The sequence below is a fragment of the Stegodyphus dumicola genome, chromosome 8 (genome assembly GCF_044657685.1).
Source record: "Stegodyphus dumicola isolate Sdum_Otavi_A_Nest chromosome 8, ASM4465768v1".
NCBI lineage: Eukaryota > Metazoa > Arthropoda > Arachnida > Araneae > Eresidae > Stegodyphus > Stegodyphus dumicola.
The window spans coordinates 23,937,354-23,964,879 of NC_140775.1; the positions used below are offsets into that span (position 1 = coordinate 23,937,354).

General features: G+C 31.9%; 1 protein-coding gene and 1 long non-coding RNA gene across 4 annotated transcripts in view; one reads left to right on the forward strand and one right to left on the reverse strand.

Annotated features, from left to right (window-relative positions):
* Positions 1-14,120, reverse strand: part of LOC118198856 (uncharacterized) — a 468,506-nt gene extending 454,386 nt beyond the window's left edge. For both annotated transcript variants that reach the window (XR_015042504.1, XR_015042503.1), the window contains exon 1: positions 13,902-14,120. This is a non-coding gene — a long non-coding RNA (uncharacterized LOC118198856). The remainder of the gene's footprint in view (positions 1-13,901) is intronic.
* A 2,937-nt stretch (positions 14,121-17,057) lies between these two features.
* The window catches only part of LOC118197114 (phosphatidylinositol 3-kinase regulatory subunit gamma-like), a 102,258-nt gene continuing 91,789 nt past the window's right edge, over positions 17,058-27,526 (forward strand). Inside the window, exon 1 of one of the 2 annotated variants that reach the window (XM_035368601.2) lies at positions 17,058-17,321. The gene's annotated coding sequence lies outside the window, so the exon portion shown is untranslated. The remainder of the gene's footprint in view (positions 17,322-27,526) is intronic. The other variant, XM_035368604.2, reaches the window with a different exon arrangement.

The window sequence follows — 27,526 nt, forward strand, 5'->3', positions numbered from 1 at the left end:
AAAGAATAGATAAAATCTTGAAACAGCTAATCAATCCTAGAGTCCAAACATCTAGTGCAAAATGTGTGCCGATATCGCTTGTGCCCAAAATCTGCTTGTTTTGGTCGTGTGCTGCAGGAAACCCGGCAATGATCGGAATACTATTTTGAAAAAGTTACTATCTCGCAATCAACTTAATTTCTGCCTCCTTACCGAACTTGATCATAAAAAACACTATTAAATGAATGACACTGAAGAATATGTCAGGTAATTCATCTATTTTCCACGCTTTTCTGCTCAAGGCCTAGTCTAAGGCTTTTGAAATACGAGCGTGAGATAGAGAATTGTAAGCGAAGGTTACTGAAGATCAAAAGCCTTGAAGAATTATACTATCGTATCTATAGTATAGAAGAATTGCAATTAACAGCAACTCAAGTTATAGATTGCTGTTCTTTTCTCTGGGTCAAGTTTATCTTTAATTTATTTGCGTGTGTTAATTTTTTTCAATGAATTATAATGATGACGATGGTGCTTTTCCTAAAATATCATCTGCCTACAGATAAAATTTTCTATGCAATTAATCGTTTGTTTTTATCCAGTGAGCATCTGCTGGAAGGAATTAGAAAGCTCGGTTAAAAACAACAATGAGGTTTTGCTGTAAAACGGGGAAAATAGCAAAATTTATTAAACAAATTAAAACTGACGATGTAATTTAATGCCTCACAAACCTGAGACAAAACAACAATCATGTTATTAAACTGGAGAGCGTTTGCAAAGGCGAAAGCAATTTTAGTTTTAGAATAAAAAGCATGTTGGTGAATTTTTTCCACCAAAATTTGAATGAAGCTCCATATTTTTAATAAAGACATAAAGGACGTAAATATAACTCAGCTCGTTAGGCCTGAAATATCTCAATCGAATAACTTGTGCCTGCTACTCAGAAACGAGCCGTCGCAAAATTCCATTCTTGTCAAGCAATTTCTAGCGGGAGGTAGGGGGGCAAGAAAGAAGAAAAATAAAATCTAAAAGCTTTCACATTTTATTAATACGCCCAATAGGGCGTCTTTTTAACATTTTGTCGATTACCTTTATTTATTAAATATCCTGTTTTTCTCACTGAAACCATAAAATTAAATTCAACAGCAATACCGCAAAATAATTCAAAAAGAGCATATCTTGAGAATTTCCCATATACAGACTCGCGCGCTGGAGATAAAAAAGCTTTTTTTTTTTTTTTTCGCACTGTGTTGCCATTGCTCGCTTTGAAATCCTTGTGTTTGTTAATTAAAAATTCGTTCAAGTTTTACATAATATGAAATTGATAGTAAAACAAATTCCAGAATTCAAAATAGGACTTCCAGATGGCCGTATTCGGTGAAAGATTGCGTTATTCAAAATTGGATGGCTGTAGGTACCGTTGTTTTATCACAATGAAACATACATACATTCATGCAGATTCTTCATCATTCAAATTTCTTTAAATATAGTACAAGGTGATAATATTTGGTGGCAGCAATTTGAAAAGTGAAACGCTGTTTGTAGTGAACCAACGCAAAATGTCAACACGAAATTAATAACCCTTCTGGACAAATTGCCCCTTTGGGCTAAAAAAAAAAAAAAAAAAAAAAAAAAAAAATGTTATCACACTTCTCAACCACCTCCTTTTTTGAGCAGATTTTCCACCCACAGACTTTTCCTTTTTACTTCCTTGTACGAAGTAAAGGAAGTATTGTAATCACGAAAAATTCCGGGTACCGTATTTCAACGTAAATAGCCATTTTTATCGCTATCGAATGTAATTTAATTATGTTTTTGTGTGACATCTGTACGTAAGGACAGAATAAAGGACTCTTTTCCCCAAAAACGTATTATAAAACTGATTTTAAATGGATTCAGAAGAGGTTTTTTTTCCCCCCCGTGGCGTTCAAAAACGAATAGCCTCAGAACGTTGGAATTTTGTATGTGAGACTGCTATAACATGTAGATGTGCACCTCCCTTTTTGGTTGCAATCAGCAGCATCAAAAGTTTATATATATGTATAATTTATTTACTAAAGAAATATTGATTATATTATCTCCATAATATAACTATAGTAGAATATATCAAAATGATGGAACCCATAACATCCACTTCGTTTCTCGTCTCAGTGAACTCAGTTTTCTTATTCTTATATTCTTGTAAATTGTGCATTTTTTGCCTTGAAAATATTTGAATTATGTTGTTCTTATCTTCCGGTTAAGGTTTTTATGCCTTTAGCTAACCTGCATGTTATACTAGTTGTGGAATTATCAACAATTTAAAAATTGTTTAAGTGCGGCTAAGCCTAATTTTTTACCATAGCAGCCATATTTGTTTACATTTGAAACTTAGCAGAATAGTGGATTTGTTGGTAATCTAGAGAAACTAAACTTAGCAACAACATTCGAATTAAATTATGCTTAATTCGTTCTGGAATTTCCATTTAAATTATTAAATTGTCTCATATATTGACTCAGCATAGCGTCCACAACATATTAAATCAGTTTCTACGCCTTTACTGTCTTTTTGCCGAGTGAGACGTAAACTTTCAGCTTTGTACACCGAAAAACCTGTCTTCCTGCGCGAGCGAATTGATTGTTTTTGAGTAGAAACTGTAATTTGAATTGTAAAAATTGTTTTATCTTATTATTATTATTTTATTTTTAAAATTTTTTTTAACTGTACTTGGTGTTTTACTTTTTTTATATCTTTAAATTTTTAAGGAAGATATTTTGTGTTTTAATAATTTTTGTCTTGTCGCGAAGTGCGAACTGAATTAATTGAATGGGAAATACATCTCTAATGAAATTCGAGGAAATAAGTGTTTCCTATTAGCAGAAAATACTGTCACCAATCTGTTTCGGACAGAGAATGTTTACGAGTAGCCCATGCGCATTAGGTAAGCAGCGCTGAATCGTCTGTGAAAAACTGTTTATTTTTTAATTGTTTAATTTCTTTTATACATCGTTTTAGAGTTATAATAGTATTTGAATAGAACATGTAGCAACAATTAGATAATTCTTTAGATTGTATAATTTTTTTGCATTCCGAGTTATAAAATGAATGAGATGTAACTCTGTTAAGTGAACCTAGCGCCAGAGTATCGCTATGGTAAATAATTACAGCGAATTTTAAAAAGCGTATTTATTCTATTGTGGTTTATGTCCTATCGACGATGTAGATTTAATTCAGTTCAGTAAGTTTAAATGAAACGTGTATAATTTAATATTCCTTGCAAGGAAATCATGTAGTGCACACACCAGATTTTTTCCTAAAGTGAAGACATGCCCCTAAAGTCACTATTTTAATACCACTGAAGAAACCGTAACCAGTGATTTAAACAATATTCCAAAAGATGAGTTCTACGAAAGAATCAAACTGTCTGACCGTTGTATAGATTTACAAGAACTATATACTGAAGACTATGAAATAATAATATTGTTTCCTTAAATTTTCGATTTTGTGCGAAATTATCCTAAAACACTTTATAAGTAGCTTCTAAATTATTTTAAATGAAGCTTTATTTCACTATTTGCTCACTTTATTAGCTCACTTTATTTCACTATGAACTTTGTGAAGCACTATTGTTGCTTACCTACAATATTCCCCTTAAAAAATGGCTTACATGTTTTTGCCTCAAAAATTAATCAACAGTCTTCCTTTGTTTTAATTCATTAAAATATATATAAATGATGATTAATTCATATAATGTAATTATTTATTATTGGTTAAAAATTACATTAGTTAGTTTCCTATTTGAATAAAAATTCGTTATTAGATAACTTGCAAAGGATTATTCTGACCATTATTCTTATTAATTAAATTATTATTCTAGAAAACATCTTTTGTTAATTATAGTAATAATGTAAATGTTCATAAAAATTATAAATTGAAGATATTGTAAATTTTATTAATTAAATTTATTATAAATATAATCAAGCAAACATATTTAAAAACTTAAATGATTAATGAACTTTGTAATATTTGTCATCAGAAAAAGAAAATTTTAATTACAAAATAATGCTGAAATTTTTCATAAAATTTTATCAGAGGAATATAAGATAAATTAAATATATTTTTAATTGATTTTAAATTAATTTAAAAATTAATCAATTTAATTAAATTTTTATTTACATCACTTACCACATCTTAAAAATATAGAGATATAAATTGATAGGAATAGTGTATTTACTGTTTGTAAATTGCTCTGTTTCTTAAATAATAGAGGGAAAGTTATCACAATTTGAAAATTAAATTAAAATAATTTAAAAGATAAATTAAAGTCTTTATGCTACGTCGAAGGCAAATACTTTAGAAATGGGATATTTGGGAAAGTTGCATTAAAATTTTTATGCTTCTTGAAATGGCAACGCTTGCGAAGTAGCTCGGATGATAAGTTCTTGTAGCGTAACTTAAGATAGTTTAGTATAATGACGGCAAAATTTTTAGAAATAATTGTCACACCTCACTTCTCTGCTACCCCCCCCTTCTGAAGAAGAGATATATATGTCTGTTCGGTTTTAAAATCCGTTGAGTTTTCCTCGTATTCTAAGTTTATTTTTCTGTCTAACTTTAATTTCTTTAATTTTCTCTCCCAGTTAGAAAATGTTGTTTGCTTATTCGCCAAAAACTATCTTCTATACGAAGCCTTCCTGAAAAAATTACGGAAGAAAATGGCTGATATTTACGTCCAGAATCGCGAAGTTCAAAATTTTGTTTAGAATATTTCTTCGTAGCATATTTTTTGCATACATTCCAACGACTGAAATTATTTTAACATGAAAAATAATTTAACAGTCATGATTAGGTATTAGAAAATATTAGGAAAAATCGAACATTTACGGAAATATTGGGTAATTGAGAAAAAATATTACATTCTTGGAATCTCCCAAAAGTTGCCTAAACATTGAGGAAATTCGCAACCAATATAAAACTACTACTCTTATTAGAGATTAAAGAAAAATGTTTAAATAATTTTTATATTTATATACATATTTTTTAAATGTTTCTTTTTCTTTTTTATGCCCTTTAACAAAATATAATAGTAATCATCGCTGAACTAAGAAAGATAATTAGACAAGTAACTAAAAATTATATACTTCAAAATATGTATAATATGTGTAAATTTCAGCAACAGAGTACTTACTAATATTCTTTAATTTCTCATAAATCCCTTTTTTACGATTTTACGGTGCATTTCATAAAAATTACATGCCTTGACAATAAAATAATCTATTTCTTTTGTAAATACTGCTCATAAAAGAGTATATTAATACTAGAAATGATATTTTATATAAATTCGATTTTATTGCATTCTTGACTGTTATTGTGACTTTGCAGTAATACAGCGATACTTTTCTACCAAAAATAAATAATGAAAAAAAAAAAAAAAAAAAAGAGGTAAAATTAAAAAAAAAAAAAAAAAAAAATGCCAGCTTTTTTTGTAATACTCTGTATTTTCTAGGGTAATGTTGCATTAAATTATATTTTTAAAATACACACATTCAAATCATTTATATCCAACACAGGCTCATTAAGCAATACAGAAGCCATAGAGTACATTAGGTAAATCATTATAATTAACTTTCCACGTGCCTCTCTTTAGACGAATTTCCTGTAAATCCCTGGAATTCTGGGAGATACAGCATCTCTCCTCAATTTTTACCTGTAGAACTCGCGCGCAGGCGCAGAGCGAGGAGAGCTATTTCGGGCGCCGCGGCCCTAGCAACTGCGAAGTTTCAATCTTCCCGTTTGCTGTACGCGTTCCGCTTTCATTCCCCCTTCTCTCTTTCTGACCCTCCCTCACAGCAACCAGGGGCCTTGGCTGAACGAGTCACGTGGTGCGTCAGTTGCCGGGGTCTATCCTCGCCCGTCGTTTTCCGCTTTGGCGATTTTTTTCTTTTTCCTTTTCGTTTTACTTCGGGTTTCGCGATAGTAGAACGTAGGTTACCAGATTTAGTTGCTTTATCCCACTTTGGCGCTATTGTCTTGATGTTTCCGTCAAGGGCAATAAATTTACAGGCAAAGAGAATGCGTATAAACCAAGGTATAAAAGCACAGAAAATATTCTCGTTCTTTTTAACTGAAAAAAAAAAAAAAAAAAAAAAAAAAAAGACAAAACATTATTTAATGATAAAGATAATAAAACACAGCTTACTATCTTAATTGTTAGATAATGAAGAACATGTAATATTCTCTATTATTAAAGAATGAAGAAACTATGTGTGTAGGGTATGCATGTATTGTGGTAAAATAGCGAAGCCGAGCTACCCAATTTTAGACACACATATCCTTCACTTGAACATATGCACCTCAAAACCCGAATTTTGAATTTGTTTTTCTTATTTATTTTATGTTTTGTGCGAACTTAACGAAATTTTTATTCACGAACTCCGCAGTTTGAAAGCAGTGTGTTGCTATTCGGCTAAGGCTATTTGAGTTTCAAATTTATTCAACGAACTCGGCGGCAGAAAACTGATGAGTTATCATTATCCGAAATAAAACGTTTTTTTATCTTCACGTGCCAGTGTTTGCTATTTGGCAAATTAATTTTTAATTAATTAATTTCAATTCAGCCATTAAATTTATGTTTTAATTCTATCATTTAATTTTTCCTTCAGGTGTAGTCTATCTGTTATTGAGTAATAAACTAAGCGATTTAAAAGCTTTAAACGCAGTTCTTCATCTTTTTTATTATTAATAACTAACTAGCCATGAAATTAATAAAAAATTTTAATTAATTTAATCAGGTGAATAAATTCCTTTGGTTACGTAAGTCAGTACTCGAAGCAGAGAGAAAGTTTGTGAATGGCATAAGAGTAAACATTACTGGAAATAAAAGAAATTAAGTTAGCAATACATTAAACCAATTTCAACACAGTGTGACATCATCTGCTATCAGTGCCGTTACCGGACGCATTTTTATGTTTTTCGCAGAAAGTTTTGTTTCACACTGATGGTTTGTGATGACAACTTCTTCATCGTTTTTGCAGTAAATAAAATTAACTTCTTTTTTTTTTTTTTTTTTTTTTTTTTTTGAGGGAGCCTGGTTAAGCGGTGAAAGAAAATACGTGCTCTCTTCTTAACTGAGGAAAGAGTCTATAGCTAGGATGGACATATACTTTTGGTTTGGTGTTCTTTTAGTCGGTGGAAGATTAGCCTATTCTAACCTCCTTGATTGCAACACATTCAGTGTTAAACAGCGAACACTCACTTTTCCCGCAGATATGGAAAAATTCGTCCCTGCTTTTACGTTTCGGGAGGAAAGGAGGAAAAAAGGAGAATCCGACTGTGCCCACGGCATAGTCAGTCGCCTTTTCTAATATATCTTCCGAGCTAAATAAACCTTCTTTAAATGGGCGGTCTTCTCATATATAAAAGCGTTAAATTTCTTGAATTTGTAAAGATAGAATTTTGATACGATGCATGTGTACTCTCACATTTATTGCAAATATTCAGTTATACCTTGTATAGGGTCATAACTAAATAACGAACGTAATCCTTTACTTTAGATCGATTAATTGATATGTCGTGCATTTAACACAGTTAAGGCGTTTAAGTACACTGTCCTCTATTTAGCACAGTTTTATAACAGAATCAGAAGTTAAAATAACTATGAAACCTTTATTTAACAAGTTAGAGAAACTCGAATAGAACACAAATCTGAAGTTAACAATCTCCACATACCATTTAAATTGAAGTGTTGAAGACAAGAACTTACAATAGACTCATTTTTAAGTTTAAAATATCTTCAGGCAATAATAGCATAAGTAGTATATTCCAAAAAGAAACGTAACATGGCTGAAAAAGAATGAAGCTCAAGTACCATGCAAGTACAAAACCTTTGTAAGACTTCCTTTTTTTTTTTTTTTTCATCAAAAACATAAATCCTCTCATTATATAAAAGTGACACTAATTTATTCTAACATTAATTTTAAAAATATGTTATGTAGATCCTAATAGTTAAAAAAGCAGAATATTCTTATCTAATAAGTGCCTTCTAAAAAGAATTTAATTCAGCAAGTGAGATTCATTTACATTTGTATTACTTTAAAAAAAATTTCTAAAATTTTCAACAGTACACAATAGTTTAATATTAGTACATAAAAAAATTGTTTAAAGATATTTTCTCCGGTCCCCCTTCCCACTCTTTGTTACTAAATAAATAATGTTTACAGCATTTCGATTGTGAAAAAAAAAACTTATCTAAAAAAGTGAAAAAAAACTAGTGAAAAAAAAACTTATCTAAAAAAAAAATTATATTTTACATCTTTGATTAAGCATATTAATCTAAATTAATGGCAAGAAGCTTTTAAAGAAGGACTGTTTTTGGAAAAAAGAAAGTGGTTTGTATATCAAACAGGCCTTATAGCCACCGAAATATATTTCCATATTTAGCAGAACAGCGATTCAACAGAAATTGAAACCTATCTGATGTTTCCTTTCACTTCTTATCTTATATCTATTGCAAATCTGTTTATTTTTGGCCAGCGATTATCTATTCCTTCAGTAAGTCCACTTAAGAGGATGTGACGAAATATTTCTGGGCGCTAAAATCACTTCCCATTGCATTCTTTTTCTAATAAAGTTCCAGGTTATAATATAATATCCCTGAGAATTTATTTATTTTTCAAGAAATTAATGCAAAAAATTCATAACACTTCCTGAAGAAAAATCGCATATATTTTTTTAAATGCGTACTGACACCCGCCAGTATTTTCTATTCCAGTAAGTAAACATTAAAATTTCATATCACAGTAAAGAGATTTCGCTTTCGAAAAAAAAATTATAAAAAATAAATAAAATAATAATAATAAGTAATTTATAATACGCCCAAATGGAAGTTTTTTTAACGTTTTGTGTGTTACTTTATTTATTAAATATCATGTTCTTCGTACTTAAACCATAAAATTAAATTCAACAGCAATATCACAAAATTTTTAAAACAGCATTTTTTTAGAATTTCCGATACACAGTCTCGCGCGCTGGAGATAAATATGTTTCTTTCTTTTCTTCCCTTTCCGTACAGTGTTGCCATTGCTCGCTTTGAAATCGTTGAGTTTCTTAACTCATAATTGCTGTACAAAATGTAAAATACACAATAAAATAAATTCCAAATTTGGGCTTCTAGATTCGGGTGGATTCGCTTATCACAGATTCGTTTTATCACAGTGCGAGAAACGTACATACATTTATGCAGATTCTGCATTATTTAATTTCTTTAAATATAATGCAGGGTTCTAATATTTGGTGGCAACCATTTAAAGAGTGCTTCGCCGTTTATAGTGAATCAACGCAATATGCCAAAACGAAATTAATAGCCCTTCTGGGCTAACCTTCTTTGGGCTGAAAATTAATTAATTAAGCACATTCGGACTAAAATTTATAATTATCCAAAATAGGAACCTTAGATTGTTGTACATTTTAAATAAAACTCTATTGATTTCCCGGGACACTGACATAAGTCCTCTTATTCAGGAGCAAAAACCTTTTACAGAAATGGTATAGTATTTTGACTTTTAAAATTGTTGCTGTGCTGTTTTAAGTACTAATAGTTTTGTGTGCAATTAGTAGCACCTTAGATATTTCTGACTTAAACATATGGAGCTTTACATTGCGATCCTTTAAAACGAGACCTGCAAAGGTGGGTTACAGTTACGGATAAAAAAGTGATTATGCTTATGTGGCCAAGAGTTTCCGCTTTTATGAACTCGGTTAATAATGCCGCATGGAACCACAACGTTAAAAAAAAATTTCGAAGTATATCCCACTAAGGGGAAAATAGAAAAGGCAGGGAGGAAAAGATTAATAATAATAAATGATTAGGCCTATGATTTAGGCCTTGACTATAACTCCTGTTTTCCGTTTCCTCACCAGAAATGTAAATCAGTTAGAGAGAATCTGAGTTTCAAGTTTTTAACTTGTTTCGGAATCTCGAGGCCACGTTAGTAGGTTTCGCCAGCCCTGACAGGGGCGTAGTTAGAGGGGGGCAAGGGGGGGCATCTGTCCCTGGGCGCAGAATCCAACGGGCGCCAAACTGATGTTACGACATTTTAGAATTAAATGTTTTCCATCCTTGGCAAGCAGTAGTGGGCACGAAATCTTCAGTTGTCCCTGGGCGCTGAAAACCCTAGCTACGACTCTGAGCCCTGATAAGATTATAATTCTTCGACGTTACGCTTTTGCTGCAAACGTTTAATTACCACGCCGGTGAGAAATTCTGAGCCAACTTAATTTTAAATCAGTTGTGTAGTCTTTGACTGCTAGGCTTAGATTAAATTTTTACATCGTCACAAGTAGTGGTTGATATTATGAGGCACAAGAAGTGCGTTAATGTTCAAGCTCCGTTTTAATAACAAGTTGATTTAAACATTTTGAAGAGACTGTAGTTACTTCAGGCACAGCGATAATTCGCTCCAAGTTTGTTAGAAGTTTGATATTAGTTTATATTACTAAAAAAGATCAAATTCTATAAAGTGTGGAGAGCAATCTAATTGGAAAACAAGCAATTAAATATGCTAGCATCAATTCCTTCTAAAAATCGCTGCTTCCAGTCCAGCTTTCAGTTTCTGCCAGAGACACTTGGCTTTCTAATTTTTTTCTTGAAAGCTCTGTGAGTTTCCTAAAAAATCTCCGAGCTTTTATCCTTAAAAAAATGGTTCTACTCATTTGCAGATTTTTTTCATCAACGTGGCTCATATTATCAGTCTTTGGCTAAATGATTCTGGGAGAAAATCGGGAAGGCGTTTGGGAGGGAGGAACTTTCATCTTTCCTTGAAAGAGTTTTCTTCTGAGGCTCTTAGAGTTTCAGGAACAATTCTTAAAATTACAGGATGAGGCTCTATTATATCTAAAACACATTTCTTTCTAAGTTACATCTAAAGGCATCTAAGGCACATTGCTTACGTGACATCTAAAGAGACATTCACACTGAGGTTTATCTGAGCTAACGAAAACATCCGACATAAATGACGCAGCTCCGAAACCAGTTTTTCCTCTTAGCGAAGCGAGTTGAAAAATCTGAGCTGCACTTATAGCGGAACTAGTCGGCCCGTGGAACTGACTCCTTTAGCTCAGATAAACCCCAGTGTGAATGGCCCTTAGTTCTAATCACATTATGTTTCGGCTATGCGGGACTGGATGTCGAAAGGGATAATTCGCAGAACCCGCACCATTCCAGGAAACCCACGTAGCTAGGTTACTATTTTCACTTACTACAAAGACTTGAATGCCAAACATGGCTCTGATTGGGATGACGTGATACTTCAGTAGCAGAACTTTCGTTTGATTGGTTGTCTCTACTCGGGACAAAGGTCCAGCCTAGACATTTTCGGTGAGGTTAGAAAAAATCCCGTATAGCCGCAACATTGTTTCCATAGTTGGGTGAGACTTCGCTTCAGACGGGGCTCTTTTTTCTAGGAATTCTCCCGCTTAAACTAGTGCTACCAGAATCTCGTTTCTCAGAAAATCCGTCTAGCAGGGACTGTAGGGATATGTGATAACGGTCTAAGGCAAATTGTTTTCTACGTCACATCTAAGACATTTAAGGTACATTGTTTTCTACATGACATCTAAGGCAAATTGTTTTCTGCTTTTATGGCAGCTGATGTGTAATTTGGCTGAGGTTCCGCACATTTGGAGCATAGCGGCTCAAGCCAAACTAATTTTGTCGAAACTGGAAGCATCGGCAGCAGCAAACATTTTTTTTTTTTGCATTTTTGTGTTTCTCTTCTAACCAGATTGAGTGTGTTCCAAAATAATTGCATAATTAAGTATCCATTAAACAGATAACCATGATTCCAATTTGAAAAATGAAACAATTAAAATATTCAGATTACGGTAGTTTTGGCACATGAGGCATTTTAGTAATGAAATTAAAATGTGTTTAAGAGCTTTCTTGAAAGTTACGATTAGTTAACATATTGTCCGCTAAACATACGTTAAACATCTTTCTAAGGAAGGCTGAAAAGAAAATAATAAAGGGCCTTGTAAAAAGTTGCCAATATCATGTTTTAAACAATATTCACGCGAAGTAAAGAAAAGCGATATAAACGCAAAATTTCAAATTTTAGCATTTCGACAAATGGTTATGTAAAACCACTGCTTTTAACTTTCTGACGTATTTTCTGACCGTATTAACTTTCTGACGTTAAAAAGTTATCCATAAGTTCCTATTTAAAAGTTTAACTGCCTTATAGTAAGACTTAGTTAATTAACGTTATGGAGAGTATTAGTAAAAAATTTATGTTCTGTATTTAGCGTTTTTATTTGTGTTAACTCTTGAAATAATTATCTCTCTTCTGCACAGATCTAATTTTAAAAATTTTAGCCAAATTATATCGCAAAAATGAATTTCAAGATTCAAAATTTCATTTATGTCCTTCTTAATAAATACAAGTGTATTTTTAATAAATGTATTCGTCAATATGCCGATTTCAAATTTTATTTTAATTGAAAACTTTTAAAAATTAGCTTTACTTTCTTATGATTAATCTTATATAGATGAGAAATCTTCAAAATTTGATGATTTTTTAGAATTTTGATTCGACAAAGTTTATGGTTAGTCTATTTCCTAAGTGTACATCGGTATCGCTACGGAGGGAGGGGCTTTGAGTATGGCCCAATGGGCTTCTACAGCTCTTGTGACGTTAAATCTTTGAAAGGCGTTGTTTGCATTCTTTTCGTAGATGTTCGCAGTATCTGGCATGTATCTGCATTCCTTTTCAAATGCCGTCAACCAAATAAAGAAATCTTCTCAGTTACTTTTATATGGTCTAATTTCGGATTGGAAATTTGAAAGTTGTTTTAAGTATTTTGTAGGAGAAATTGCGTGGCAAGATATTTTAAACCATTTTGCTCTAAGAGCAACAAAGTTCGAAAGGCGAAAAATGTCACGTGACACAGCATAAAATACTACTCGAACCCTACTGGACCGCTTAAGAAGCTCCTCCCTCGGTTGCGATTCCGATGTGCAGTGAGATGTGTAGAATTATACTTACGGTTCATCCCATATTACTAATTTTATCGGGCGAAGACATTCTTGTTGCACTGCGGCACAAAAGTAACGAGCAGAAGAAGAAAATGAAGTAGTTTGAACTAGTACTTAGTTTTGAGAATGAACTAGTTTCTCCTTCACATGGTAACACCAAAGTGATGCATGGTGACTGGATGTTTTTTAGGTAACGTGATAAAGCAGAAAAATTTCACTAAATAGTTGTTCTTCCGAGATGTTTTGTACCATAGCCAAAATTTCATCAATTTGATTCGATTCGAATGTTTTGAATGTGTGATACAACGTTTAGAGACCGCGCGTAGTTTAGAATCGAGTTGATAGACACTAAATCTTACCATTATGATGTTTATATTTATATTTTCTGTATTCCATGATTCTGTAAGGAGAGGTGAATAAATTTGTTACATTTTTAGTTAGATCCAAAAACCAATAGCAGAAATAAAATTTTAGCTTAGTTTTTACTCTGGTCTGTTTTCGCCCACCAATGGCCGAGTGGTTGAGTCGCTGGACACTGGTAGTTCGATCCAGCCTCAAATCTATGCTAACGAGCTGGCTACATAGTAGTTTTCATGGTTTTCTCTATGTAAGACGTAAATCCGAGCCAGGTTACATAAAAAGGTCTTCCACAAAGGCATTGTTTTTCTTACGCAGGTAGCCTTCAAGTAGTTTACGTTAGGATTCACGGTAGAATTCGAGAGATCAAATTAAAATGCGTGGATGTTAAATCATCTGTAGCATAGCAAATTGTGCAAATTCTTTTTGTTAAATAATGAAAAAATATTAGACTCATAGAATTATATAATTTTCAACTTTTTACTTTTACCTTGCCCTATATTAATACGCCCATCGTGTACTTTTCCACTAACATGCAGTTTTGTTATGCTTACTTACCTCTGCATCCGAAATCACTATATTAAACGATGTAGAAAAGCATTTTACTGTTGGCAGCTTCTCTGTCAAGTCAACAGGTTAGTAATTTAAAGATTTTAAGCTACACTTTTAATTTTTCGTTACTGATGAATCAAGTTTTTGAGTTGTGACGTTTCTGCAACTGACGTACGAACTCGAAGTTTCCATCTGCCCAGTCTACTTACTCCAACAAGAAACAGATCTGAGGGATGTTCTTTCACTCGTCACGTGTAACTTACACATGAGTTACTCATAGGCAGAGCGGTAGGAGGTTCTCTCCATCCCACTCAAAGCTGTCACGTGGTGCCTGCCTTTCAATGTAAGAAGATAAAAGCGTTTTTGACGTAAGACACGTCCTTAGTGGCGTCCTTCCAACATTTTTAGAACTTTGCGTTAGGTTATGTTACGCTACCACACATTCTCATGCACACGCCAATGTTTGCTAGTGCTCATAGAGTGCCATTCAGATTGTTACCATTCGCAGACGTATATCATGTGCAGTTTAAATACAACAATACAAATAAATAGTTTAACATAAACATCTTAATGATTTAAATCTTTATAATATATTATTAGCTATATAATATATTATTAAATCTATCTATTAATTTCATTATCTATTAATATTACAATATACCTAAATTATGTAATACATTGTTAAAATTACCTGTTAGTATATTATTAAATTGTAATCCATTAATTTTAATTATAATATATGTATTATTTAAAGTGGGGTCTATTAATTGCAATTACAATATATCTATTGAAATATTATTAAAAGTTGATCCAACGTTTTTAGAACTTTATGCTAGGTTATTTTTCGCTACTACACATTCTCATGCACACGCCAGTGTTTGCTAGTGCGCATAATGCCTCGCACATAGAGTATCATTTAGAATGTATTTGCAGAAGTAGATCTTTAATGTGTAATTTGAATTTAGTCAGTATGTAAAAATTTAACAACTTAGTCAATATGTAACTAAATTTACGGTTTAACAATTTAGTCAATATGTAGCTTTAATTTACGGTTTAACAATTTAATCAATATGTAACCTATGCATAGTCAATATGTGACGGTTTAACATAAATGCGCTTCTTAATAATTTAAATCTTTACAATATAACTTTTGTAATTATTGTTATTAAATATATCCATTAATTTTGTTATGTATTATTATTATCTATATTACTATTACTTATTATCTATGAATTTTACAATCTATCTATTTTAATTATGTAATGTATTATTAAATTTATCTATTAATACATTATTAAATTACAATATATCATTTATTATTAAATCTTTATCATATATCTTGATAATTTAAATCTATTAATTATCTATAAATAATAATTTAGATCTTTCTTGAATAATCTGTCTAAATCGAATAAATTAAAATATATTTAATATTCATTATATCCAAAAAAAATCAAATCTTTCAAATCTTTCTAACTTGTTTAGGTAATTATTAGATAACTTACTTTAACTGAATCTAAAAATAAACGAATTATGGAAATTTTCTAAATTTTCAGAGGAAATTTACCCAGTGGAGCAAAACTTGAGAATAAATAAATAAGTCTCTTCTTCTTATTTGTTAACGTTTTCTTTGGACTAATATAAAATACAAATAAATATGTAAATGTTTGTGTATAAATAATTTATAAACTCCCACGTTTCTTTTTTTAACATTTTGTGTGTTACCTTTATTTATTAAATATCATGTTCTTCGCACTTAAACCATAAAATTCAGTTCAACAGCAATATCGCAAAATAATATTAAAATGAGTATACCTTTAGAGTTTCCGATACAGAGTCTCGCGTGTTGGAGATAATTCTCCCCCCCCTCGTACAGTGTTGCCATTGCTCCCTTTGAAATCGTTTAGCTTGTTAATCAAAAATTCGTTGAAGTTTTACAAAATAGGAAATCGATAATAAAACAAATTTTAAATTTAAATTAGTGCTTCCACATACCCATATTGTATGGAAGATTACGTTATTCAAATTTTGATGGCTCAATGCGAGAAACATATATACATTCATGCAGATTCTTCATTATTTAAATTTTTATAACACGGGGCGATAATATTTGGTGGCAACAATTTGAAAAGTGAACCGACATTTAGTGAACCAACGCAAAATGCCAAAACGAAATTAATAGCCCTTCTGGGCTAATATAAAAATACTGAAATAAAGTAAAATAAAAAAATCAATATTTGAACTAACATCAACATTGATATATATATATATATATATATATAATTTATTTACTAATGGATTATTGAGCATATTATCTCCTTTGGGAAAGTTAGCAGAATTGTAGTTGAATGAAGTAATTTAGAAGCATTTAAAAATGAATCTTGAAAAATATTTGAAGTTAAAAGTAAAGAGGCTGCTAACCTTGAGTACAGTAAAGTTTTTGTAGAAAAACTTTGTAAACTTAAAAATAATAATCTGAAGATAATATATTGATGAAAGGCTTGAAAACATATGTCACATAATAAATTATATATATTTCATTCCCTTCTCCGTATTAAATTGTTAAACAATAAGATGTGCTTATTCACTGAAAAATTAAAACAAAAAGTTTAGCAAATTATTTCAAATAAATATAAATATTAGTTAGTAAAGCTTCTGTTTTACTCACTGAAAAAAAAAAACGACACAGCAAGTTTTTGTTAACAGTTTTTTTTTTTTTTTTTGGGGGGGGGGGTATTTTAGACTTCTATTAAAATCTTTCACTCAAATTGTTTTAAAAACTTATTTCACTCCAGTAATTGAAGAAAATGAACAAGTAAAATCTGGAATTAGGATGCTTTTATTTCATTTAGAATTCTAATACTGGAATACATGGTTGAAGGCAGGGCAAACCATTTTGGAATATAACAACCTATTTAGAAAAGCTTGATGCATACCTCCTATTTAAAATTCTATATTCATTTTAAAAAGCGCAAGAATATTTGCTTGTGAAAATAAATTTAACGATTTAAAAAAAGAATAAAACTTCAACTTAGCAGCCCAAAAACTAAAAACCAAAAGAACCGGCTTGGCGACAAACCATGTGCCCATTCGGGTGAAAATTTTAGTACAGCAACCCTACTCTCTCTGCGAGAAACTGAGTGCGAGCAAGAAGAACCATCCATAACTCTTTCAACTAAGACGGCAGTCATCGTCTGCTCCACTTAAACATTAAGTGCTTGGCACAAGTACTGGGGACTTGGCAACGTTGGTGACTGTACGGATTGTTGTAATCGTAGCATATAAAATACATTTTTAGGCATGTGATTTGTGACTTTATATTGGCATCAGTGTTGGTAGAACAACGTGGTGCGTAAAAGAAGTGAGAGCTTACCCTTTCGTATCGGATTTGATTCCGCGTGTGTTTGTATATCGTGACGGCAAACGGTGAGTACACATGTGTTTTGAATTTTACGATAATGTGACAGGAGAAAGTTGCAGTTGCATTAGTATCTCATCAATAATTCTGCACCACGTTCAAGCACTTTATAACATGCATGCATTGGGGTTTAGTTCTGCGAATAATTTTTAAATTATTTATTAATAATCATTAACTAGTGAAACATTTCATGCATATTGATCAGAAATTCACTTTTAGCTTACATGGTTGACATCTGATACTGGTAGTGATTGGAGTCATAGAATTCAATGAAATACATGTACAGGAAAATGCTGCTTTCCCTGGATCTGAAATTATTTCTTAACAGTGCCGCAGCCATGCAAGCATTTGTGTATACAATAAAATTTCGATCTGCGTATTGAACATTACTTAATAATTTCAGTTTGGATGAATCTAACTTTAGTATTAGTAGTAGTAATTGAAGCAAGTAGTGTGCTTCAATTGTTGTTATAAATCCAACTACAGTTTAGCATCTGAATTATTATACCCAAATAGCCAATGCAAATAACTGGCTATGAATTAAGAGTATGTCCCCTGCAACTTCTCTTCTGAATATAAGCAGTTTTTATTATCATTTTATCTGAATAAATTTATCAGTTTCTATTACTGTTTTTGTATTTGCACACTTTCTAAAAGAAACAAAAACAATGTGCATTGCTAAAAGGGAAAGTTTGTATTATTTTCATTTAATGTGGTGCAAATGTGATTCATTTAATGTGGTCTCAAAAAGGAATTACTATTGGGTTGATCTGCATATTTGATATGAATATGAACGTGCATGGTATTTTTGTGATTTATATAGTATGGTATACTAAAATTTGTTTTGCATTTTTCAATGGCATACTGGATCCTTACTCCTTTTGCAAAACTCATTTATATGAAAAAAAGATCCTTACATGTTATCCTGATTCTGCATATCAAGTTTTTAACCTGTCTTATGTTCTATTGTATGTAATGACAGACTGAAATGTAAATGAATTAATGACTTTGTGTATTTTCTTTATAATTTTTTTGGTAAATTTTAATGTTCATACTATGTGAAGTGTAGAATATAATTTTTATTAAATGTCTTTGAAAGTTTTTGGAGGTTTCAAATAGTTTGTGTTCATTAAAAACAAAAGCTTTATCCATCATAAAATATCTTAGAAAATTTTTAAAAAATTTCACATTTTAACAGGCCATGGCAGTAATTATGAGGAATGTGCAGAAATCTACAGGGAAAATGTAATTTTTTTTTTTTTTTTTTTACTTCAGTAAATATTTTTGTAATATTCTCAACCTTGTAATGATATTCTTCATTTTTAGAATTAATTTTTTAAAAATCTTGTTTACTTACAAAAACAATGTAAGTATTTAAGTTTTACTGAGCATATTGTATCCTAAAATAGAAGTTATCAATTATCTGCATAATGACAGATTTGAAAAGTTTGCACAAAAAGCATAATTTTAATTCCAGGTCAGTACTATCTGATCATATGAGTTTATATATATTTCAAACTAGTTACTAATAAATTTCTTACCTCTCTGTTGGAATTTCTGTTAATAGTAGCATAACAAAATGTATCAATTAAACTCTGTAATTCTTACTGTAACCATCTGATCATGTGAGTTTATTTCAAACTACTTACTAATAAATTTCTTACATTTCTGTTAACAGTAGCATAAGAAAATGTATCAATTAATTAAACCCTGTAATTCTTACTGTAACGTAAAATTAAGTGATATGATATGAGGTATCTGGATGGCAAAGTGTAATTTCTACCAGTTCCTTACGAGCTTCAGTCAGAAATTAGGAAACTGGTAATATTTCTATCATTAATGTTTAAACAGCATTTATATTACATTAAAACATCATCTACTGTTAGGAGGGCAGGAATTAATTTTATATCCTATTTCAATCTACTTTTGTAAACTGTAATGGAAAGATTCTGATTATTTATTTATTAAACCAGTTTTTAAATATTTTGTGTTATGTGTTTGAGTATCCATGCAAGAGTGTAAAATTTTCAAGGTATATTTTTCATGTCTCTGTGCTTGCATATATTATAATTTATTTCCTTTCCCCTCCTTGTGTTTTAATAAAGAATGCATAGAACACATTTCTTTTACCTTTTCAACATGTATGATTGTTAAGAAATTTTCCCCAAGAGCTTCACAAGTATATGAGAGGATGTAATGTTGTACCTATGCAAAAATACATACATTATATACATCCATCGATACAAAAACAAGTTCTATGCAGTGTAGAAGCAAATGCTTATTTTCATCTTCTCAAACTTTCCCAAATAAGCAAATGCTTATTTTCTTCTTTCATAGGTCTATTCCTTTCAGTAGTATCTGTGAAATCCTGTGACACATTTTTTCCCCTGTGAGAGTTTGATACCATCCTTAAGCTGGCAATAGTCTATTTTCATAAATAGTTGTCCAAACCTTGTTCAGGTTTGTTTATTTTTTGGTAAATGAGTTGCATTGTGCCAAAGAAAGTAGATTTTTTAACTTTCGGAAAATTCTGCTGTCATCTTAATTATCGTTTATGTTTCACTAAAATGAAGCGTTTATAAGTACTTCCGTATTTATAGAATCTTTAATAGTTTACAATAACATGTCCAAAGCGGTTAGGGAAATCGACCCGAACGATAACCTTAAATCAGCAAGTTCTGAGATGTCATGAACCTTGGCAAAACCTGAAAACGGTGTCGAAGATCTTTGGGGCCAGTCATTACGGGCTGACTCCGGTAGCAGCTTTGATTATCAAAAGCGTGCTTCAATTTAATCTCATTAATGACGACATTGAGAGCGCGAAAAAAAAGTCGGCCTCATTGGTTGCTTCTGGCAGGTTTCGTTTTCGTCCGGTAAGAAACCACCTTAATCCCTTGCTGGAAGTTGTATTACCATTCCGTGCTTTAAGTTTTGATGAAATCAAGTATTAACATTGCGCGTGGATTATACGCTAATTGTTTTCTGACACTGTGTTCATTTAACTGTTTTTCTGATGTACTCGTATTATTAAGTATGAAACTTTACTGATATGGTAGCTATTCACTGTTTAATAAACACTATATTTGACAATATGCGCACCCGTTGTTGGAAATAAGATCCTAAACAGTTTTGATAAATTATATCCTATTTCTGTCCTTATACGTATGCAGTAATAATATATATAATTAAGCTGTTAATCTGACTATAATTCCATCAAACAAAAATGAAACAAGGGAGCATTCGATTTAAAAAAAGTCATTTCATTGCCCAGTAATTTCAATATTTTATAAACCTTCAACGAACCCAAACTAAAAACTCAAGTTTATAATGTAAACTGAGGCTTACTAGTCGAGTTGACGTCATTAACCAGAACCGGAATGTAAACTTTTGGAGGCTAATCTTTGGAATATAAACATAAAGTTTGTATTCGAAAGTTTTTTGGAGATTTTCATGTTTCAAATTTTTGTGTTATTGTTGATTGGTGTTGCTTCCATGGCAATCAATAATTGGCTCTCGTAGTGTTGATAAACATCTTTAGTATTATTACCCGCAATTTAGGGATTTTTATGGGCATGAATTCAATACAAATATTGTTGAATGCGGCATTTCATTCTGCAGCATTTTCACCGATTTTCCATCAACAATGAAAATTGAAGCGAAAACTCAGGATTCGTATACTGTAAGCAGCAGCCTTATACAACAATAAGAAACTCCTAAAGAAGGCATGTCAACTTGCGGGCTGCATGATTAACCTCGAGAAAATAAAATATATAATTGAATATTTTACCCAACGTCGAGCCAAATCAAAATATGGTGCTAAAACGTATTCACTCAACCAGCAATGAAAATGTGACAGCCCATTCACTTGATGGAATGAACAGAAATTCGTTGCGAAAGCAAAAATTCAGTGATGTGGGCATGGCCGAATTTTACAAATATTTGTTGTCTGCAAAAATTGACGGTTGTCAGAAAACCACGAATTTGCATCTTACGTGATTTCCATGTTCGGTAGTTACGTATCAGAGTGAAAAATATTTCTCACGTATTGAAAAGGAACAAGCCTAGCGAAATCCATTGCCATTGATCCACATGTGCTGTCAAAATCGTTATTATGAGCAGAATGTCTCCAGATATCGGAAAGCTGGTTTCAGGAAAAAGATGTCAAGTGCCACGAAATAAACAATAGCAGTCCATCTATAACCAAGATTTATTTATGTTTCTGCCTTTTTTAAAAAACTGCAGCTTTAGGTAAGATTTTATATATTTATACTTTTAAGTACATAATTAATTATGAAAGTGGCATTTTTTTTTTTTTTCCTTGTGATCCGCATTATTGCACTCTGAGAAGTATTTGGTCCATTTTAAAGTACTGAGTGTGACATGTCTGCTCTAAAGGATAAAACTCAATGCCCAAGCTCGCAGATTTCGCAATCGCGTGTTTTCCCATTTCTTCGATCTTAATTCCGCAAAATCCAACAGTAGCTGAGGGCATACCACCGCTGAACACTGATAGTTCGAATCCCAGTAGGTTGTAAGGCATTTTTTTCGGGGGGGGGGAATCTTACGCATGTGCAATATAGTTGAGAGTTTATATAATTACAAAACAGTTTTTCGTAGACTTCTATGAGTGCTTCACCATAGATAATCCAAGCATACGTTGCCGTAATTGATTACAGAAACTTGATCGGTGTATCAGTTCAGAAATGGGCTGAGACCATTGAGCGTAGGTTGGCTGTCGATGAATGGGCTGGCTGCAAGGATTGTAAGCAAGGCCTTTAAAAAGAATCCCGCTGCCTAGATAGATAGCCCTGCCGTGCATTGCCATAATCATAAAATTCCTACAGAAATGAAATGACGTGATTTTCTTTAAGGAAAAGAGTAAAATCTAGGAGGTCGTCTGCAGTGCAACTTCAGTGGAGATAAAAGAGTTCATCGAACAAGATAACGTTCATCCACTGAACTTCTTGCCCGATGAACTCTTTTATCTCCTGTCTGTATAGCAGGTGACTGTATCTACCAGAAACTTTAAAATAAAATAAAATAAAAAAATAAATAAAAAAAATTAAAAAATATAATAAAAAATATTAAAAAAATCATCATCTAAAACATCACCGTATGACGCTGAAGTATCCGATTGTGAAATCGTCCATCTTAAGTTCATTCGCTGCGCCGGATTTTGAGTTCATAGTGTCTGAATATATAGCTTATTATTTTATTCACTAGGCTACCGAGACCTGGGAAAATGCGATGTCTTGTTCTACACATAGAACGTTGAAGATATAGTTGCAAATGGGAGACAAGCATTCAGTTGCAAATTATCTTCATTTTTTTTGGCGCTTATCGTAGTTCTCGCTTTCGGACAAGAATTCTTTCAAATTGGCTAACGCTGCATTTTTTTTGGCGCTTATCGTAGTTCTCGCTTTCGGACAAGAATTCTTTCAAATTGGCTAACGCTTAAGCATATTCTAAAGCAAGGGTTCTTAACGGGTGATACGCGTACCACTGGTGTTATGCAAGAGAAAAATAGGTGGTACACAAAGCAAAGTAATTTTAACTATTAAATTCAAAAATTAAAACCCCAGCTTCCTGACTCAGGTTTTTCTCTAACACTCGTCAATTTATGCGATCTGAGAGGTTCAAGAGTGGTGGTGGTAGTTAGTAGTACTTTGTAGTGGTGGTACTAAAGGTTTTCAATTTTTGTTTAGGTGGTACGCGTTAGTCAAAAGGTTGAGAACCGCTCTTCTAAAGTATTTATCGTAAAAGCAAAACAAAATTAAAATCCATACTAGAACGAGGTTAGGGATGAGATATAGCAATAAAATTTTGCTGTTTAATTCAAAACTGGGAATATAGTCTGCCTTATGTAAAATATAAATATCCCCTTCGAATAATTTATCTTTATTGAAGCCTCGGATAAAAATTGATTTCATCGAGAATCATAAATAGGAATATTTGAGTATCATAAATAGGAATATTTGTTGAACGATGAACTTCGTTTCATAGTCATTAATTTACTTCATTCCACACTTGGAACTGCCATGCAGCGTAGGATAGTTTAACTGCAGTATATCTTGTATTATATACGTCTGTTATCTTTAATTACTATTTGCTTTTAACCAAATGACCATAAACCTGTTTGCGAGTACCTGAGTAATTTTGGAGTAATGGTATTTGAGGGCTACTCGTTTAAGGTGGGAATACCTTCCTGTTGTGTTGTAGTTTTATGTGGCAGATGACAAAAAATTCTGAAAACACAGATTCCCCTCCCCAGAATTGAAACAGCTTGTTGCTATCATGTTCCTAGCCGCAATGGTGGAGTAATCTAGCAAGAGATAAGTTATTAATAATTAAGCGATTAATCATGATGTTTGATAATATTATGCAATAGCTGATTATATCTGCATGGAACTTGCCGAATTTGCTGGGAAGTAACTGTTTCCCCATGGTGTGAATTTTTCTTATACATTGAAAAATACAATTCAAGGATATAAAACTATGCTTTTTATATCCGTGATATCCGTTCCATCTTTCTTTATAGAGAACAGTAAATAAAATTTGATTACTTTTCACGGACATAATAACCTGCTGAGATGTTTTAAGAAAACTGGATCATCTAATTTTATTTGAAATTCTTTCATAAAAATGCACCGCTCCCGAAACCAGAAAATAATTGCTCCATTCTTTTTTCCCTCTTCGTGTATTTGTTGCTATTAATAATATTTATGGTGCGGTATGAGGAAGTTCGACGGCTATATCCGTCCAGTTTTTGATTTTGATGGCTATAGCTATCTAGTGTGTCTGCTAATGAAAAGTTCGATTAGAAAATAGCAAATGTAACTACAGCCGAATCCTATTATAATGAACCCGGCTTTTAACGAATACCCGGATATAAAGAACGAATCTTTTGGTCCCTTCCAATTTCCTATGCACTTAATGTTATTTCATACTACTCTAGTGAATTTCGAGAGATATGAAAATCATATATAACTAACTATATGGATATTTTCGATAGAATTTGTTTTGTATTTTCCCCAGAATTTCTGCAAGTTTTTACGAAAAACTTTTAAAACTTTAGGGTGTTGGTATCCACATTTCATCCGTAAAAGAAAACACTTTTAAATTACTTTCTTTTATGTTCACCCCCCTTTTTTTTTCTGAATACACAATAAGCAAGACACCGTATGGAGTCCTTTGTATATATTGCATGCGACTTCCATTAAAACAAAACATACAAGTGCTTTCTTCGATTAAATTCAAATTGTTTGACTGAGGTCTTCAAGACAGATATTATGATGGAAAATTTCAGTGTTCGGGGAAAGAGGAAGAAGTGAATCTTGAGTTCAAGCCGTACAGTTGACTCATCTATTAGAGAATGAAATTTTTTTATCCTAGTTGTTTTGTTTATTTGCTCGTGTATAAATGCTTTCCAAGTCTGTCCCACGGATGAGGATTTTGAATTCTTAAGTTATTTTGAAAGACATACGATATACAAAAGTTATTGAATCTTTCCTTTGTAACCACCTGTATCTTAAGTAAAGGGTAAATTCATCGATTTTTTTGTCATTCTTTTTCATACAAATATGTTTTATACAACTGGTTTTATATTTTTCTCAGATAATCTACTTTACTTATCAGATCAGATATAGCGAACCAAACTTCTGTTCCTTGAGACTAGTTATTGCGGGGCTCTGCTGTATTATGGTAGCATTTGCTAAATTGGAATGAATTTTTATTAAATAAACATTTAAGATACTGAAATTAATCAAAATATTGAAAGCCTTTGTATTTCCTTAAAATAAAAATGCGTTAGTACAATCAGAACAAAAAATGCGTAGGTGTTTAGTAGAAACATACTTTTTTCTTTAGTCATCAACGATGGCAACGTCAATGTACACTGCGGAAAAAAAAAAAAATTCTGTATCTCTCGCTCTACTGGGCCGATTGACAAAATTCAAATTGCGTTTTTCATGTCTCAAAAGCGCGACTTGGGATATATATTAGATTTATATATAGCATTGTTCTAGTATAAGTATTCTGACACAAAAACCGGACTTTTTATGAAATAACATACCATATTTTTCCGTATTTCGATTCTATGACTCAAATTATACCTAGATATTAAATTTTGTAAAATTTAGTGCGAAATTTACGGAGAAATTAAAAAAATTATCTTGGCGAAATTTTTTCGGTTTGGCCAAGAATAATTTACTTGGCGAATTTCTTAATATATGACAACTAAATTTTCCTTTCCCTTCCACTATACCGGAGTGAGAAAAAAAGGCTAACTTTGAGAACTTTTGGGGGAGGGGGGAGGAAAAAAACTAAACTTTTGAGAGCTAATTTTTTAAAACTACGCGATTTTTACCAAACTTCGTAGTTTGGCCTAATTTGAGTCTTAGAATTGAAATATATAAAAAAATTGGTATGTTATTTCATAAAATGTCCGATTGTCTTTCAAAATACCTATATTAGAACAATGCTATATATAAATCTAATACATATCCTAAGTCGCTCTTTCGGGACATGAAAAACGCAAGTTGAATATCTTCAATCGGCCCAGTAGAACCGGAGATATAGAACTGTCCCATTCCCCCCCCCCTTGCGCAGTGTACTTTTGCCAAAATCAACTAAACTAGACCTCTTTTGCCCCATGCACCCGTTTCACCATTGCTTAAAGATCATTACCCGCCCCTTCTTTCCCAAACTTGGAAAAGTACATATATATTTATTTAGATTATTTTGTAACTTTTTAATAAATTAGGTGTAACTTTTTTAATAAAACAGGTGTAGTAAACGTTAGTAAATACCAAAACTTGAATAAAAGTAGTTTTTTTTTTTTTAAATTTATAAACTAAATCTAAATACTTAACAGCTAAATAAAAAGGTGAGCACATTGCCCCTTCCCCAAAACTGTGAAATTTTCCCCAGTATAGACTTCCTGAACTAAACGGACAGGCGCACTCTTGTCGAAAATTTCAAAGTGTTTAACAAGAAATTTGAGTGCTAACTAGAAATGGCAACTTTTGACACGATGTCAAATTGTTTAAATTTTTTTTTTTTTCAAAATAAACGATAACTATATTATTAACAATCATAAAAATGAAGAAAAATAGTTCAGTTTTGTTTCATCAAAATTTTTTAAATCTGTAAGTAATTTTTAAAATTTCTTGCTGTTAGAGGTATTTTAGTAATTAAACAAAAGTCATCTGCAAGTTGTTCAAAAACGTTTTTGTATTTCAAACGCTGGAAAAAATTAAAATCTACTGTCTAAAAAATATACAGAATAGTACGGAGTTTATCTATACCGAATAGATGGAATATAGAATGTTGCGGAGTGTAATGTTACTGCTGCAATCCCTTACGTCCAAAAAAAAATTCTTTTTTTTTTTTAATTAAGGCATCATTTTGTGAAAGATAACGATATCTAACTTATCTAGCTCCTATAAGTGTCCTGAATGGCAGAAAATTGGGAGGAGGAGCCAGTACAAGCATGCGCAAGTATCTCTGGATGGCCATAACCCTTACAAACGTATTCTGTTTCGTGCGGCGCCGTTTTTCATTTTAACAGTTGCAGTCGCAGCGACGGTTTAGAATTAAATTATCCCAGTTTGTATTCAGGGAATACTTTTTCCCCGGGCTAAACTTGATAAAATATGCATACCGTCATTAATCAGCCGGGAGAAATCGTAGAAAATAAATTAAAAATTTTCACTGAAAATAATATAACAGATAGTTAAATAGTTAAAACTTTGATAAGAGAAATACTGATTTGGGGGGGGGGTAATAACAAGTCCTGTCAAGATACCCCGAGGCCGGCATTCTTTTTAGGACTTTGCAAGGGGGGAGGATTGCATGTATTTTTAAACACATAAAAGGAAATATAATAATTTGTTATTGACTTTACTTTTGCAATAAAGATCTTTTCCGTTATAGCCCAACACGACCATTAATTTCTGTAGAAAGATATTGCGAGAATAGTCATCTGATTACATTCACAGTGTCATTATCTTATTCTTATTTATGTATACAGTGAAACCTCGAGATACGAGTTTAATTCGTTCCAGCATTAGCTCGTATAGCGAATTTCTCGTATCTAGAAACAAATTTCCGCATTGAAAATAATGGAAATCCAGTTAATCCGTTCCGCACCTCCGGAAATATCAACATACAAATCAATTTTTCTAATAAATAACACTGGTAAATAATATAACCG